Here is an 11,901-nt window from a genome sequence, read left to right as displayed (position 1 = left end):
AACCTCAAAGCCTACCCCTGGACAGTCCTGAACTAAGGACCCAGAAATAAAATGTTCTTCCTCCTCCTCCAGCTGTAATGTCCTACTTGATTGTTAGTTATACTCGTTTTAGGAGCATCATCAAATATGTACGTGCGGCAGCCCTCCGCACTGATTGCAACACATATACCAGTTCGGATAACAGGAGTTGTTAGCCTGGTAATCTGCCTGAGTGATTACTTCAGACGACGGCGAAAAAGTGGCGCGAAAAACATGTACACCACACTCTCGTACATACACGTGCACACTCAAGTTTCTCATGGGGTGCGTTAAGACCCGTGTCGTTAAGAAAACATAACAGGACATTTGTTCCACGCAATGCCAAAGGTGCGTTACGCCAGGGTCCAAGTACATTCTCGAGGCAGAAGAGAAGCGAGGGCCGGACAATGTCTGGTACAGCGAACTCAACGGGCGGCAGCGGCCAGCGGAGCCCTGGACTGAGGGCAACCGACCGTTGATTAGAGGCGGACGACTTCGACAGAGAAGGCTCCTGGGGATAGAACCAAGACGTCTCTGAAGATGCCCCCAAACCGCAGGAAAAAGCATTAGGGAAAATAAAGTTTTCCCTTCCAGGCAAAAGGTGCAGACTTGTCGGAGAGCTAATGCAGCTTTCAGTGCGTTGCTGGATGCTGCGCGATTACTGCAACTGCAGATTAAACATTGAAGGTTCTCGAGCTCATCCCCGTTCGGGACGCTCAACGTGAGTGGCAACAAGAACACCGGATTAGCAACGAAGAGGATAACCGATGGTACTTAATCTGGAGGGCACTTTAGCCAAGAAGATTAGATTCAGCTTAGCGTGGAAGTGCGAATTATCTGGCTTCTTCCTGTGCGCCTTGCGCTGAAAAGAAAACTCAGCGAGTTCCTGATGCCGCCAGTAAAAGAAAGAAGAAAAAGGATGGGGAATGTGTAAAAAATACCAGAAAATCAATTAAATTCCTGTTTCCTCGTCTCGTCTAAAAAACTTTCTTCAGGAATTAATTCCCTCGACTCGCTTGTTGTCGACGGAGAAGCACTGCTGTGGCCCTTAATGTCGTTTCCTACCACCGCCCAGAGCAATTACTTAATCGCTACTTTTCTATCACATTTCCAGCCCAATCACGACTTAACCCACCACGGTAATAAAATAAAAAAAAGTGAATAAGAGGTGAGCAACTGGAAGCCGCTGCTCACGTTAAAGTGCTCTTCACGCGAGCAGAATATTCATCCGGGCAGGGAGCTATCCGCGATTTCCGGCCGTGCAGAACTTCTTCCCGAACGGTGACTCGTACGTGATCAGTAATACGACAAGAATGGCTATCGGAAACTAGAGCAACATTAAGTCGGCAGCTCGGCGCCATCCGTCTGAAAGGGGGCAATTTAGATCGCGTCTTGATACAATAGTGTGCTGAGAGTTCTTGCCGGAACGCTTAATGTATTATTCTGTCGGCAGACGACGGTCTATACTACTCAGAGCAGTCTTGCTCCGAGAATGGGCGAGGTATTAATCGAGTGCTTCTTGGCGCAGCTGTAAATGATGCATTCAATTGCGGATGCGGACGCGAATGGGTTGAAAGGAAAAGTATCAATTCCCCGGGGTACAGATCATGAAAACTGTGCAGTCCTTTGTTTTTTTTCGGCAATGAAATTTCACACTAAATAACACGCGAGCCTCATTAATGATGCCGCCTGAAACGGACACGGCGCTCACTGTTTCTTTTGTAATGCAGAGCGCGTATATTGCCGAAAAGGTTTGTCTTCTGATTCGACTTGCGTATTAACTGAAGAAATTCCTCTCTACTTCCTTGCGCAGAAACGAGCCTATATCACTGCACTTCGCATACTGATGTTCTTCGCCATCCTGCGCCCACTGAACTGCGGCCACGCTATGTCTACCGTCTGCGTCGCAAGAAATAAAGAAAAAGAAAGACATTAAAAAAAAAGAAGTGGTAAAAAAAACCGGTCCCGCAGAATGAAAGCTCACACGGGGACAACCACGGCTACTGTTAATACGTTATGTGTGCCCTTCGCGCTCAAAGTGTCTCTGAAAAAGTTACGTGCGGTCGGCAAACAGGAAAAAAAAAAATAGAAACGAAAGATATAAAGAGAAGAAGATCTGTTGGTAACGCCCAAAGGGAGGTCGTTTTAATTTTTCCCCGGATCGGTAGTCGAAGTGTGTACAGAAAGGAAATCGATGAAATTCTTGCGTTATCGCTCTTTCGCCTTTATTTTTTTTTCGTCCAATTTTTTTTTTTTCTGTTCCCACCTCTCTCGCTCTGCCAAGAGACTGACACGTGGTGCGATAGGAGGAGAAAAATCGAAATTCTCATTTTTCGCGCAAAACTTCATTCTTTCGTAGCGGCCTTTAGAACGGCCTTTTCTCGTGTGGTAACGGGTGCTGCTTCGATGCTGCGAGCAGAAAAGGGCATTAATATTCGCCTCTTTCAACAGAAACCTCCCCAAAACTACGTCAAAGAGAAACTTAAAAGTGGCACCATCTTTTTTTTATATCCTACGAGGTATTTATTTTACGGTCGCTGCCGAGATGTTAAGGCAGCGGTCTTTCGAGACGAAACCAAATTATGAAATCTTTGACTGCTTCTGGAAAAATTTAGAGACACAACCCTTCCAAGGACAAACGCAACGACGAAATGTCTTCTTCATGTTGTTGCAGAAACGCTGAGGCACTGAGCTTACGAGGACAAACGCGCTGATTTCATTATGTGACTTTTTAATTCATATCTTGTTCTCGTGGGGCCGACACAATATTAAACTCTGTTGGTGTTGTATAAGTTGACATCAGCGGCCTCACGCTATAAAAGCACTCAGACGTGATCGGCTGGTGCCTTGGACCAACTCCCCCAACACCGTCTACTTTAAGTGTAAAAATTTAATGAGTTGTGCACATTATGCTCAGTGACAAATATTGGTATCAGAGCAGTCTGACGGGTATCAGTTCGCAGTAGGTCTTGCAAATGCGAAGTTGCGAAATCAACACTGCGTTAGAACGGAAAGCGCATTTGTCGTTCTGGTGATGTACTGAAAACGCACGAATAAAACAAAAAAGTGGACACGAAACGACGCATATTTGTATACATGCAGCCTAACTGACGCGTAGGTCTTAAGTACTTTAACCTAACGTAGGTTTGTTACCGAGGCGGTTGCCGAAAAGGGTTATTCATTTGCTGGAAGAAAAAAGCATTGTAAGCTTACGAATACAGGAATCAATGCAATGCGATGTAGTTCGGGCTCGTTTAGATCCACTTTGTACGTGCACACACGTAGGCACTCGCGGAGTAATTACCGCCGAACTACGCGGAGGAAAGGATGGAGACGGTCCGTTCCCACCTGGAGCATTGTTCGCGCAGCTTCGCGCTCTGTGAGGCCCTGATTACGGCGTGAATGATGCGCGAATTTTTTCGGAGGGATTAGAAGGTGCGGACTGCGTCTGCATTCGCTCTGGAGACGCGGGCTGGATTAGGCCGCAACGTAGTTATAGAATATCAAGACTGCCAGCCACCGATACGTAGTAAAAAGGGCGGAATGAACGGGCAAAGAATGTTGAGCACTTAGAAGGATCTCCCTTCAAGAAGAGATCAACGTTCCTATAGACACGGAAAGCGTGAATTCGTATCACAGGCTCTGTCTTCTCCGAAATGGCCTCATATGCGACGTATATCCGTAAGTGGCTGCATTGTGAAGGAATAAAGCCAATTAGATAACGAGCGAGCTAGCTTGGGCAAATAATTAAATACTTTAACGCTTACACTTGCGACGCGTCCCCGAGTAGTCGCAATCTTCAGCGTCCACACGATCGCCGCTTCCAGCTCGGCAATCATTGTTTCGCGGTCTATCGGCTCAGCCTAATCCAACGCCCGTATCGCTTGACGCCTGCAGACGACTGAAATGAAAACACCCCGCAGGCACGTTCTCCGGTCTTCCTGCGTACAAAATATTCACCAACACCACCACGTTATGTCCCTCGAAGCACTGCAGTCTGTCCGCGATAAGTCCGCGGGCAATGAGCGCATCGTTGATTTAGCTGCGGGCTGATCTGCTACATATATATGTGCCCTACAACACCTCTCTAAATTGGTTCCGAATACTTTTTATTTTTTTTTCCAGTTTCCTGCATGCGACCAGTCTATCCTCTAAAAAACTTTAAACGCATTCTAATCCCGTAAAATTTTGACTAGGTAGAAAGCTGGGGTTAGCCCCGAGAGACGACATCCAACTTTTACTCCCGCAGTCTTGCTTCGATAAAAACCAAGCACACGCAGAGAGACGCAATACCTGCATAATATTCCGCCCAGCTTGCTCTTTATCTGTGAAATACTGTTCGCTATTCCGGCTTTGAACGTTTTTCGTCTCGAAGCGCCTCTTCTATTTCACTACTATCCCCGCTCTCGTTTTTTATTCCGGTTATCCGTGCGAAGAATTGCTCATCACTGCCCTCCTCTGTTCAAACTTCAAAGCGCGAGCCACGTGTATACTTCATTTCAAATCGTCCCCTCATCCTCGACTCCCATGTTACCTGCAGTGCACGCTCAGACACATAATCGCGACTCGCACCGCCGTTCGAAATGCTTTCTTTGTGAATGCGTCGCATTTCGCCCAGGACTGTGAACGCAGAGCAATAACGCATGGCCCGCCGTCTCTATTTTCTACTTATGCACTGAGCATTCATATTGTTCTCGAAGATTGGAGCAGACTTCCTGGCGGACGAACCGTTCATAAAGCTGAGCTCAAAGCGCTTGCTATACACAATGAGATTCACTGCTTTGTGACATGAAAGGGCATGAAAGAAAAGACGGTGCGAAATTCGAGAATTATGTTCAGTTGGAGTAGATTTCCGGGTGGAAGAGAATCACGCATACAGCTCTTCTACAGATAACGAGATTCATTTCTTTTTGACTCTGAGCATAAAAATGGAGGTGCTGAGATATTGCGTGCAGCCGGAAATCCCTGATTCGAAAGGAAAAATGAAATAAGGAAGAAAAGCAGAAGTGAGCAGAGAACTGACTCAGAGTGCGATCTTATAACGTATGCGGATCAAGCGTGCTGAGCACTCCGGGAGATGAGCTACTGAAGTTACACATCGGCGCTTACTTTTCCCTTTTTTTTTTTGCATCGCAAAGTAAAGCAAGCACGTATACAACTTCGAGCTCTGAAGAACCGGTGAGGCAAAAGCAAGGTATATTTATACAGCATATGTGCGCTTCAAAGTTGCCTTCAAAGGAGGACTAGAGGCTTCAAAGCGCCGATATCGTAGTGTTGTTTGCTTCGCTATGTCAAACAAGGTGAGCTCTATTTGATGGCCACCTTTGAGATTCGCACTTCGAATTTCAGCTCTCGAAAACTCACTTTATTTCCCGGCTATTTTTTTTTTCTTCCCTTAGGTTGAGATTCTGGAGAAGTGTTCCAATCGTGAGTCGATTTTTCGGTGCGTAGACAAATAGACTAGTCAAGAAAGCGATTTAAAATTAGTTGTGCCAGATTTATATACATTGGCATGTCTGCAGTAGAATTTTTCGTACTTTACAGCCTTCTGCTTGCGATTTAAAAGGCATTGCGCTGCAGTATGGCGTTCCCGCCCAAAAACAAACTTTCCTCTAATCCCTACTGAAACGTTTCATATGAGCCGCTTGTAAGGAACTATGGAAATATGGAGCCCAATAGATATGGAAAGACATATGAAAAACCATATATTTTCTGCATAGAGTCTATAAGCAATCTGCATAATTCATGTGGGATTATTATACAGTGTACATGACTTCGTATGGAGTCCGTAATTCCATACGTGCTCCCATAGAGTCCATACCGACTCCGTATGCGCCATACTGACTCCATAAAATTTCTTACGGAAACGTACGGAATTATGCAACTCGTCATATAGAAACTTTCAGTCCGCATGGACTGATTAAAATCACGGATGGTACAGCATCGCCTCCTCTGCTCAAATGACAACACCAGTTGACAAATGGTTTTCATTAGCAAACTTTTGTAGTGTCGACACATAGACCTTTAAGTCGGAATCCTTCAGGCTGTGTGCCTTATAAAATACAGTTGCATATATGCAAATGCAAAAATGCCCCTCTTGCAGATCGCTGTTAGAGTCAAGTGGTCGATACAAAATCGTGGACATGTTTTCTCTTGAGGCTGCTTCGGAATTCAATGTGTTCCAGTAGGTACCTCTTTGTCCGGCGACTCCGCATGTTTCTCTGGTGCATGAGTACTCCAGCGGAATCCGCAACCCATGCTATATAGTACGTTCATCCATACTATTCCACTAAGGACCCTTTTCTTGTCGGTCAATATTTTTTCTTACACTGCAGCTTCAATGCGTCCGAATCAATGCTGGCGTTCACGCCGGTTTTGTGTTTTTATTATTGCCCTGAATCCGATTACACAGGGGGTGTGATTCGGTAAACAATAAATGGTAGCTTACCACAAAAAGGAAAAAAATGCGCTTACGGCTAAATTTGTCAATCGTTGGTCCAAAACAAACTCGGGAGGCTGAAGCCTCGGTTTCCGGTTTGATTTGCCAATCATTAATATTTTCAGCATTATTACCTAAAGAGCGGTGACGAGCCGTTTTTGTATACGGCACAGCGGCAACCACTGAGCTTTCCTTGGCTTGAGGTGTGCTTGGATAGTATTATGGCCCACAACGACCACAACCACTTCTTGAGCAGCGCAAGGGTTAATGAGAAGATGAGCTCCTTTTCTTTCTTTTCGCCCCTGAATCACCAGGTCGCTCAAGCAGTTCTGTGAGTACACTAAGCAAGCCATGGCAGCGGGCAAGGCAGCCCTGAGTGTTTAATGCTGAAGAAAACAATATGCAATGAATTCTAGACTACGTCATATCCGTAGCTCAAGCGGCAGAATATCTGGGGAGCCAGAAGATTTCCCTGAGCCTGACACGCGCGCAACCGGCCTTTATGTTCGCCAGAAAGCTAACAAGAACGTGGTCTGTCATCGAGTAAAGGTTCTAAGAAGCCAACGGAAGCAGCAGCAATAGCTTCCCGCGAGCGAAGTAAGCAAACGCGTGTACAGATAGCGAGCACAGGGATGTAAAAGAAAGAAAACATTCGAATTGGACATTGGACAGAAACACTAGGCCAACGCGCCCGTAGCCGTAGGCTTCGTAGAAGGTGCACAAGGAAACGAATGAAGTTGATGTGCATAACAGACGCCGCAGCAACCACCTGGCTTTTGCGAAACAGACCGCAAACGCAGGTAATTGAATAAGCGCAGCAGGCTACTAGGTGGTCTCTATACGCTGACAGACTGCAGGGCACGAAGTCCGAAGCTCACATTTTTTGTTTATTTCCATTTTTACCATCTTTAAAAACCTGCTTTCTTAACACATCTTTTTTATGTTCTTTTATTTTCTCTCACGCCACTGCAGCCACGCACTTTCTCATACTTGCATTATACCACCGTCTAATGCCGCACATATAGATGCGCATTCCTCTTATCTAGGCCCCGGTTTCTCCTGCGTAAGGCTATTCGTCTTGCGTCTTCTATCTAGCTGAGCCACGACGCGATCAGATCCGAAGCTGTTGCCTCAGGTGCAATTCGCTTCTCCCGCAGGCAATTTTTTTTTCCATAGAGAACCGCACTGTGGCCGAAAGTGGTTCTAAAATCTAATCGAATTAAAACAACAGTAACATTCTTGCTCCGTTATCTCTCTAGCGACGAGCAAAGATATTTTACTTGCTATTATTTCTGAGTGCCTTGTTGTGTTCGAGGTATGAAATATGAGAAACGGTGCTGTTACAGGATTGAACTGACTCCCTCGTGGAAGAAGGCGGTGACTTTGTGTACGATATTCTATGTTCTGCGAAAAGTGTACTCTAAAAGTTCTTCCAAGTGAGAGTGTAAGAGGAAAAAAGCACGTCTCTTTTGGTGCGAAAGCACTACTCCACACGTACCAAAACCCGGACAAGAACCTCGTTGTCTTGTCTTGGGCTCCGAACTTACCCGAGCTTACCCGAGTGACTAACCCGAGCTCACCCGAGTTACTCGGATAAGCTCGGGCTAGTTCGGAGGAGCATCGCGCAAGCTGCAGCCAATGGGATGAAGCGTAATCACAGCCTCCCCTGGCAGGTGTGGCTGTGATTAATAAATGACTGGTCGCGAGAGGTTGCTCGGGAAGAGCAACATGGGTCGCACAGTCTCTACGGTTGACCGCGAGAGAAACAGCCACCTGCCAGTGAAGTGGCGCTTCGCTTAACCGCTACGCCACTGCGTTGGTAGTGGTATGAGCAGTAGCCACGATCTATGAATGTTAAGTAGAGAACGAGCAATTCTGCATATATGGGCACTGACCAACTAAAGCTGTCCAACTAAAGCTTAACCTCAGCTTAAGGCTGGGCTTAAGTGTCCCCCCCCCCCCCTTAATTGAAGAATGAACATATGCTTCCGCAAGTCGGCTCGGTTTAACAACGTTCTATCCCTAACCCTTTACCCTAGAAAAGCACGCATCTTTTCTTGAGCCGGAAGCACCTTATCCCCAGGAGCTGAAATGCCAAGCCAGCCGCAAGAAGATGTACATACTCTTCCACTCTGGGTTTTTTTTTTGCGCAAAAGACACGACACAAAAGAAACGAGGTAGACAGGACAAGCGCTTACTAACAAATCAGGTAAAAAAAAAACCAGAATGCTTAGGCACCAACTAGCCTGCAAAAGCATGCATACTCGCAAGTTATACTCTTCCACATCTTAGCCTGAGAGTGTGGTGTGGTATCGGTTCTCAGCCTTCTTAGTCAGGAAACCCTGCGCCCGAGCTTATATTACACCACGGTTAAGAACCACCTATACAAACACTTTTACCTGGTGGTGTTGTAATACATTAAAGTCGCAAAAACAAAACATAATGAGGAAGTAGGAACCTGGATTATTTTTTTTTTTTGCTTGAAGGTGGTGTGGTGATTTTTTCACAGCTTCTAGAACAAGCGATTTCTTTGGCATGATTATAAAAAATGCCCACATTACAACAGCCATATAGCAGATTTTAAAGGTGTAATAATCATTTCGTTTTAAAAATCGTTGGCACCAAAATGACAGCCTCAAGCTTTTCTCGAGATGATGAGACCTTGAACAGCAGATATGCATCATATGCATCGCAAGGTCTTGGCTGCAAATCCTTCTTTGTTAGTTTTCTGTAACTCCTCCCAATGTTTACTTCCGCGGGTTTCGACAGCGGTTGTCTCATCAAGGTCACAGTAAGGTTTCACAGGTTCTTTTCTTCTTCGCACGGAGGTGCCCCCGCCAGAGACGGTTGGTTTAACTCTCAAGACTGAAGCTTGATCTTTGCACCAGGGGTGCCCCGTCAGAGACGGTCTTGTGTTCAGTTGAGACGCAGGGGTAAGGCGAACACTTCAAATTTTATGTACAGTATTTACAATAGATACAAGTTAAGGCACTAGAGACAAATTAAAACAGCAAAGGACAAACAACAAAAAGGTGGAACTGGCTAACACAAGGGGAGGCCCCTACTCGGCGTGGCCGAAGATGCGTAGCATCTCACCTTAGCGCAGAACCCCGCTTCCAGCTCCGGGGCCCGGTTTTAAAGCCCTAAAGGCCCAGCCCACATTCGGTAACTTCTAATCATGTTGCACTATTAACATGATTGGCTCTTCAAGGGCATGGCCAGCCCTCCCGCTTTTACAAGGTAGACGACCCTCTCTACCACAAAATAAAATAAAAACGAACACAAATAGACATTCGTGCCAGCACGTGCGCGAGTCGGTACCGCGGGGCGGGGTGGACACCCGTACTTCCCGGCGCGTTCGCGAGCGGCCGCGTTCCAAATAGGAGACGCTTCGCTTTGAGCGCCCCCAGCCGCGTTCCGATGACCCCGCGTACACTACCGATCCCTTACAGTCACCATGCGCGAAATGAGCGGTGCATGTTTGCCGCGAAAATCTACCCAATTAAGTCATTGCGACACGAATTAAAAAAGTTTGCATTAAAGCCTTTTTAACATTTCACTAAAATTAGGGTCAGAGTGCTTAGAACGTCGCTAGGAGGGTTCGTTTGCTTCACGCTGTGTTTCACGGTGCTACCGTTGTTTCCTGTACGGGTACACACACAGTATGGGCATTTAATGATCGGTGGTATTCACTTTTACTCGACTGGCAATAAAAACTACCTACGGAAGCAATGTTGAAAGCTTTTTCTTAAGATCGCAGAGTAGAAATCAGATGCCCTAGTCGTTATAAAAATAACTTATTTGTTTTACGCGTTGGTAACAAGCAGTAGAAGCTAAACCTATGACTTCTTCAGAATAAGAATATTACACTCTAAACATAAAGGAGTAAAAAGAGAGTAAGCTGTCCATTAGCACACTCGCTTAGACGGCAGCTTAAACTCCTTTTACTGCCATATAGTCGCATTCGTGTTTCGAGTCTAGACAGACACAAATAAGCAAATTACTCATAAGTATTATGAGTAAATATGAGTAATTCTTACTCATAATACTTATGAGTAATTATTATAAGTTATTATTAATTATTGGTTTGGTTTGGTTTATGGGGTTTAACGTCCCAAAGCGACTAAGGCTATGAGAGACGCCGTAGTGGAGGGCTCCGGAAATTTCGACCACCTGGGGTTCTTTAACGTGCACTATTATTAAGTATTATGAAGCCGCCGCGGTGGCTCAATGGTTGTGGTGCTCGGCTGCTGACCCGAAGACGCGGGTTCGATCCCGGCCGCGGCGGTTGAATTTCTTTGGAGGAGAAATTCTAGAGGCCCGTCTACTGTGCGATGTCAGTGCACGTCAAAGAACCCCAGGTGGTCGAAATTTCCGGAGCCCTCCACTACGGCGTCTCTCATAGCCTTAGTCGCTTTGGGACGTTAAACCCCATAAACCAACCATAAACCAATCATAAGTATTATGTCCGGTTTTCATGTACACGTACTCAATGCCTTTATTCTGTTTTGCCGAAGGCTGAGTGCAAGTAGCAGCGCTGTGAAGAGCGGCGCACTGCATTGGCTCGATTAGTTTGCGTCGGACTCAAATTGTTCGCAAATTCGACTGCGATGGTATTATGAACCTGACATTCACCGCTGCCCTCACCGCCTCTTTACTGAACCGACTCAGTACGGCGTGGCTAATACTGGAAAAACAGTGGTAATCCCGGCAATTGATAACAACGTTTTAAAGTGGCATGGCCAATATTTGAACTACGTTGGCAAATATGGGGCTTGATATCTGGTCAGTGCTCGTGAACATGCTTCCAATATTGGCCGGATGCCATGTTTTGCATGGCCTCAAGTGAATCAGTCGGAGATATCTCTTCGCTCTAGTTGGAGCGGCATTCTCTCCTTTCCAATTGAACAGAAACAAGAGAAAATTTGTTTCCGGCAAACGCGGAGCTAAGCGTCTACATACCACAACACCCGTCTCCTAAACGATGTGCCTGCGAGAACTCGGCGACCCATGCATAAGCACAACCAGATCCGTTCTCAAATTTCCTACTTGCGTGAGTATAGCTACATACGATCGACCGCCGTTCTCTCTACACGCGGAACATTCAAGACAGTTTCGTCGGACTTGTTTTCTTTCCCCGAAGTTGTCTCTATCTAGATGTCGGTCCTAATTCGGGTGTACGGCCGTTATCCGAAACGGCGGGAACAAATCGAATATTTAGATACTAAACCAGAGCTCTTGTCCTGTCTCCGCCGCCGTTCCGAGAGCGGCAGCGACCTTTGTCCGACTTAGAGCGTCTCATTCACCCTTGCCGCCTGTCTCGAACCGTCGACCTGCTGGCACTGATCTCTTAATCCTCCTGGAAGTCCCGACTCGCCGGCGGGTTCTCAAGGAGACTTCCTTAATTGCGACGGGCTCCCGGTTCTTCCAGTGTGACTACACAC

The sequence above is a fragment of the Amblyomma mixtum genome, chromosome 2 (genome assembly GCF_055824585.1).
Source record: "Amblyomma mixtum isolate Tamu chromosome 2, ASM5582458v1, whole genome shotgun sequence".
NCBI lineage: Eukaryota > Metazoa > Arthropoda > Arachnida > Ixodida > Ixodidae > Amblyomma > Amblyomma mixtum.
This window is presented reverse-complemented; position numbering follows the sequence as displayed.